Source organism: Triticum urartu, chromosome 2A (assembly GCF_056163025.1).
Source record: "Triticum urartu cultivar PI428250 chromosome 2A, HENAU_Tu73, whole genome shotgun sequence".
NCBI classification, from domain to species: domain Eukaryota; kingdom Viridiplantae; phylum Streptophyta; class Magnoliopsida; order Poales; family Poaceae; genus Triticum; species Triticum urartu.
Window position 1 is genome coordinate 367,258,265 of NC_141874.1, and position 6,795 is coordinate 367,265,059.

Genomic DNA, 6,795 nt, shown 5'->3' on the forward strand with positions numbered 1-6,795 from the left:
GCTATCCGGACACCCCCTAATCCAGGACTCCCTCAGTTACCCACCACAACTAGAAATGATGTGCCCACCCCAACAAGAAATTATGTGCCCACCACACCACACACGCAATCGGCCACTAAGAAAATAAGCATATACAATAGTACAATGTTATGCATGAAAGTTAATTGCATGGTGCATCCAAAAATATTTGTTCTGCATTGTGAATGTTTATAGTTTCTCCTAAAATATTAGTCACGGGAAAGAGAAACGAAGGGAATATCTCTCCTTGTCTCCACCGGACACCCCCTCTTTCTACACCACTTTCACGTACGCACACAAACTATCTCTTGGCCCTCTGAAAGTATGCATGCCCATGACACATTCACGCATGACGGTCAGTGTATTTCAAGCGAAAGCACTATACGGTCGGTGGACTTCAGAATATGCTCATTACGGTCACCGTATATATTCTCGTGGTGATTATACGGTATCTAGCTCACGATACGTCTCCATATTTTGTTGATGACACTGATGGACATTGTATTTGATGCGTGCTCCGTATTTTGTTGATGACACTTACGATCATTGTATTTGAAGCGAAAGCATGATATGGTCACTAGACTTCAGAATAAGCTCATCACGGTCGGCATATACATTTTGGGGTGCTAACCAACCTGTGGTTGGATGGCTAGGAGGACAATGGTTTCTCGAGCCCACTAGGGTTAAAGTCCTGGTGCTCGCATTTATCATGGGTTAATTTCAGTATTTTTCCGGCGATGTGCGTTCAGTGGGAGGAGACGTTCCACTCGACTACGAGGCACCTATGGTGACTTCGTAAAATCTCAAGATCATATGCTGGCTCACTCTCTCGAAGGTGCTCATAGGGGTAGGGTCTCTGTGTGTGCGCTTATAGCGGTGAGTGCTTGCGCGTACATATGAGCGCTTGCGTCTGTACCATGTTAAAAAAATACATGCCGTGATTATATGGTCACTGACTCACCTGTACAACTCCGTATTTTGTTGATGACACAATCAATTCACCAATCAAACGTTCCACTTGGCGCAACTAGTGTTGCACCATCGGGGCGCGTAACCGTGGGGCCCACCTGTCAACGCGTATATGAAAGAATGAAATGGTAGTTTGAGTCTATATTGTGTTGATAAAACACATTTTAGGGTGATCCTACGGTCACTGGCTCAACATACAGCTCCGTAATTTGTTGATGACACGATCAATTAACCAGTCAAACGGTCCACATTCAGCAGCGCACATTACCATAGGGCCCACCTGTCAGCACGTATATGAAGGACGGAAATGGTAATAAATTAGTGGTCGGTGGGGATTCGAAATTGTGAGACCTCTGGTTGGCAGTCGCCGGCGGTGGGGGCGCGGTGATTGGGCGGTGGCATGGGGATCGCCGGAGAAAAAGCTCAGCGCGGGGGGGGGGGGGGGGGCTAGAAGGATGGCCGGGGCGGCGGCGGACTGGCGGTGGGGAGTGGTTTCGGGGAGGGCGGGGCGGCGTGGCCGCGCGGGCCGGCCGCGGGCGGCGGTGCCTGGCAGCTCACAGGGTGGATGTTGAAGATAAACTGCAGGCCCTTGATTTCGTATCCAACGGCTGGAAAATCTACTGACCAGAGATGAAAAAGTCAGTCGACCGACATGTATCCTTACCCCACACGTACACATGCAGGCATGCAACACTCGCATGAACACACGCACACATGCAGGCATGCAACACTGATAGGTACACATAACGAACACACGCACGCATGAAGGCATGCAACACTGACACGTACACATGCACTCACGAACACACGCACGTACGCACAAGTGCATGCAACACTGAAACAGACCACATGCATGCACGCAACACTCGCACGCTTGCATGCACACCACACACGCCGCAAGACACACGCTCAACCTATACGTGCATGCACCCTTTGTTAAGGACATGGATTGTTAAGGGTATTAATCAACCTTATATTTTTTTTTGTAAGGTTTAATCAATCTTATATGTGATAAGCAGAACATTGATGTTTGCAGTGGTCTTTATGAATCACAGCGTATCGAACGGGCTATCAACGTATATATGAAAATTTTAAAATTCTCTTACATTATATAGTAGGCTTATCTAGATGAAATAGATGACGTCACACTCAATGAACAATCATCGGTTTATGAAATGCCCGCTTGTGACCGCCTTGGCCCACCAAAAGTTCCGTTGTCGTGCACTGCTTGCGTTGGGTCACTGACATGCATGCCATGTACCCAAAGATCCCACACGTCAGTGGAAGAACGGTGCGGTGTCGTACGTCAGATTCGAGGGTGCCACTCGATACATGCCCGGCTGAACATGCCTCCTTGCCGCATTCAAACACCTCCATAAACCCGTGTGGAAGCCGAGAAACCCACTCCTGACACACATCCGTTCATGACCGGGCCAGCATTAAATGCAATGCCGGCCGAGTGATGACCCACAAGTGTAGGGGATAAATCGTAGCCTTTTCGATAAGTAAGAGTGTCGAACCCAACAAGGAGCAGAAGGAAATGATAAGCAGTTTTCAGTAAGGTATTCTCTGCAAGCACTGAAATTATCGGTGACAGATAGTTTTGTGATAAGGTAATTTGTAACGAGTAGCAAGTAATAAAAGTAAATAAGGTGCAGCAAGATGGCCCAATCCTTTTTTTAGCAAAGGACAAGCCTGGACAAACTCTTATATGAAGGAAAGCGCTCCTGAGGACACATGGGAATTATCGTCAAGCTAGTTTTCATCACGATCATATGATTCGCGTTCGGTACTTTGATTATTTGATATGTGGGTGGACCGGTGCTAGGGCACTGTCCTTACTTGGACAAGCATCCCAATTATGATTAACTCCTATTGCAAGCATCTGCAACTACAGCAAAAGTATTAAGGTAAACCTAACCATAGCATGAAACATATGGATGCAAATCAGCCCCTTACGAAGCAATGCATAAACTAGGGTTTAAGCTTCTGTCACTCTAGCAACCCACCATCTACTTATTACTTCACAATGCCTCCCCGTAGGCCCAAACAATGGCGAAGTGTCATGTAGTCGATGTTCACATGACACCACTAGAGGGATGACAACATACATTTCATCAAAATATCGAACGAATACCAAATTCACATGACTAATAATAGCAAAACTTCTCCCATGTCCTCAAGAACAAATGTAACTACTCACAAAGCATATTCATGTTCATAATCAGAGGGGTATTAATATGCATAATGGATTTGAACATATGATCTTCCACCAAGTAAACCAACTAGCATCAACTACAAGGAGTAATCAACACTACTAGCAACCCTCAGGTACCAATTTGAGGTTTGGATACAAAGATTGGATACAATAGATGAACTAGGGTTTGAGATGAGATGGTGCTGGTGAAGATGTTGATGGAGATTGAACCCCTCCCGATGAGAGGATCGTTGGTGATGACGATGGTGATGATTTCCCCCTCCCTGAGGGAAGTTTCCCCGACAGAAAAGCTCCGCCAGAGCCCTAGATTGGTTCCGCCAAGGTTCCGCTCATGGCGGCGGAGTCTCGTCGCGAAAGCTTGCTTATGATTTTTTTCCTCAACGAAAGACTCCATATAGCAGAAGATGGGCATCGGAGGGCCACCAGGGGGGGCACGAGGCAGGGGGCGCGCCCCCACCCTCGTGGCCAGGGTGTGGCCCCCCTATAACATCCCAAATTTTCAGATTTGGAATGCTAATAGGATCATTCTTTGTCATCATGATTTCTATGCATATTTGAATTATTATTATTTTTGTTTATTCAAAGTGTTTTCCAACTCAAGGCAAAAATATTTGGAGTGGAGATAATATGACTTCTCCCCTATTAATTATATTCGGAAAATGCTAAGAATATATTCTGGTGTCTACCTAAATTATTTTTGTCTTTATAGAAACTCAAAATTGTTTTATAGTGGTTATTATGTTGTTCTTTATGTGCTTGCATTGCATAAAATATAATTTTTCAAAAGTGCATATGTGTTTTAAAAATGTTCACAATAGTCGATATTAGTAGTAGGGCCAATTCCATTTTCCCCCCTAACTTTGTCCCGACCTCATCTTTACCCCATTTTTCCATATTAGTAGTAATGTTTTTACTCTGTGTTCTGGTATTTTTAGGAAGTGATCTTCTATTTTATTTTTAGCCAAATAGACCTTCCGTTCAGTATAATTACTCAGGCAGATATTACTGTTCGTATGGGCTTGGACAGTCGCAGCCCATTTCTATTCCTCGCCCAGTGCGCTGAGGCAGCAGCAGCATAGCGACAGCAAGCCGGCCATCTCGGCGCAGCAGAGCCCACCCCGCAGCCTTACTTTTTTTCTCTTTTCTTCCCTGTTCCGCTGACTACCGTGGCCCGCCTGTCATCTCCCTCCCGAAGCCGTGTTTGTCAGGAACACCTGTAGCTGCCGCACCCGACCTCAGTCGGATCGATCGATCTGCTGCCCCTCGCCCCGTCCTAACTCCATATATATACTCCCCACGTCCGGCTTGTCCGATTTTTCGCCAAAATCGCGGTCTCCCGTGCCCTAGGTTGATTTCGCGATCTCGCCGGAGTTCCACCGCTGCTGACCTGCGCCGTCATCGTTTCCGTCGCCTACAGTGGGTCCCAGCACCTCCTCTTGCCCCTGTTAATTTCGCCATGATCTCCTCTATCGCCTTGACCCACTATCTCGCACAGGGGAGTACCGAACCGAGCGCAAGGACCTCGATCCGAAGATCACAGCCACCGCCCGAGCTCCAGCCACCCTCTGCCGTCAACCCCGTTCGCCACCGACGCCTCTGAGGACTTCTTCGAGACCGCAGCCGAGCTCCGCGCCCCATACGCTACCCTCCGGAGTCTCGAGACCACCGGAGCAGGCGCCACCATCGCCGCCCGAGCTGTCGCGCCGCTGTTTTGTCCAAGTCCGGCCGCCCCAGCCTCTGTTCCTCTCCGGTGAGCTACCCTTAGCCGCCCGATCTCTCTCTAATGGTCCAGATTAAATCATGTCCTGTTTTTTCCCTCTCGAATAGGTATGCGTTGTTTAGCCATCGCAGTGAACACCCTCCAGTCAATCAGCATGCGCCACGTGGCAACGCCACAGCAGCGACGGCAGTTCTTCCCAGAACGCTTTTATGGCATAATTGTTCTTTGCAGATTTCATATCAAATTTTCATTTAGGTTTATCTTGAGAGCCGTAACTCCAAATTCATAGATTCTTTTTCCTGTGTACTCGTAGTGACCAGGAGAATATTGAAGAACAAAAGTTTCACATTTTTGAAAAGTTCAAATTTGAATTTGTTTAAATTTGAATTCAAACTTCCGGAGGCCATATCTTTCAAACTGTTGATCCAAATTAGTTGATTCTTTTTGCATTGTGATCCTACCAGCATGTAGATAATATATACCTACTAATATGTTCTATTATTTAAGTCTTCATTTGAATTCGTTGCTGTTTACTTTATTTTAGTGTTATGTGAGCATAGTTTATTTATCGTTGCCTCCATTAATCGTATAGATTGTCTGGAGTGTGAAGCGGATCGGAATTAATCGCTAGAGTACTTCAGCACCTTTCAAGGCAAGTTTACACTTTTGGTTATGCTCACCCTATATTCTGCTATGCATGTATGGTTCTTATGCTATGATATATATGTTTGGTTGATCATTATATTTAGTGCTGCCATGTTTTGGTGTTGATTGTGTTATGTGATGGTGTGATCAACTTTATGGTAGACGTGGGCATGTGTCGAGTGATCCATGAAAGTGGTGAGTGTTTATAGCCGTAGGCTCGGGATTATTAACCAGGTGAATGCGTCACTGGCAGAGCGCTCTATTGTCCCTAGAGAATGCGCCATTGACAGAGCGCACTTGAGGTGAGGTTTAGTTTTCGGAATTTAAATCAGGTGAATGCGTCCTTGGCAGAGCGCTCTATTGTTCCTAGAGAATGCGCCACTGACAGAGCGCACTTGAGACATACTTCTGAAGTTCTTGTCATGTTTATTTAGAATCTTTGGGTTATCTTGGGCGAGTAAATATTAGAGACGGTTGTGAGTTCAGGTAGTGGAGGTAGGTGAAGACATTCTTCTCCAAACTAACTTGTGTGTTTTGTTTGTCATACATTGCTTTGTGGAGGTAGGTTTGCTATATCATATTGTGTGATTTGCCAATACATTCAATGTACTGACCCTTTGTGGCTGCAACTTATTATGTTGCAGGATTTTCAGATGATCAGTGAGATACAGTAGGGTCGCGAGCCTTCACCCAACATGTTCTCCAGTGGGCATTGATGGACTCGTCATTTATTATGCTACCTTTCCGCTGTTATTGTTGAATAAAGTTAGCTATGTGCTACTCAGTTTGTAATACTTTATGAATTCTGAATCATACGTTGTAGTAAATGATGCACTTGTTATTTGATATTCATATGTATTGTGTGTGCTAGCGGGTCGATCCAGGGACTAGCACAGTGAGCACAGAGACATCGAATCTTATCAGATTTGGGTCGTTACACCCCCTCTGGAACTTCTTGCGCTCAGTTTTTTTATATATTCTGGAAATAGCTTCCATGAAGTTTCAGGACTTTTGGAGCTGTGCGGAATAGATCTCTAATATTTGCTCCTTTTCCAGCCCAGAATCCCAGCTCCCGGCATTCTCCCTCTTCATGTAAACCTTGTAAAATAAGAGAGAATAGGCATAAGTATTGTGACATAATGTGTAATAACAGCCCATAATGCAATAAATATCGATATAAAAGCATGATGTAAAATGGACGTATCAACTCCCCCAAGCTTAGACC

At 45.5% G+C, this 6,795-nt stretch overlaps 1 long non-coding RNA gene across 1 annotated transcript; it reads left to right on the top strand.

Annotated features, from left to right (window-relative positions):
* Positions 1-4,391: 4,391 nt before the first annotated feature.
* On the top strand, positions 4,392-6,436 carry LOC125541498 (uncharacterized). The gene is made up of 4 exons (XR_007297558.2): positions 4,392-4,621; positions 4,701-4,955; positions 5,518-5,577; positions 6,215-6,436. It is a non-coding gene; the product is annotated as an uncharacterized LOC125541498 (long non-coding RNA).
* Positions 6,437-6,795: the final 359 nt, after the last annotated feature.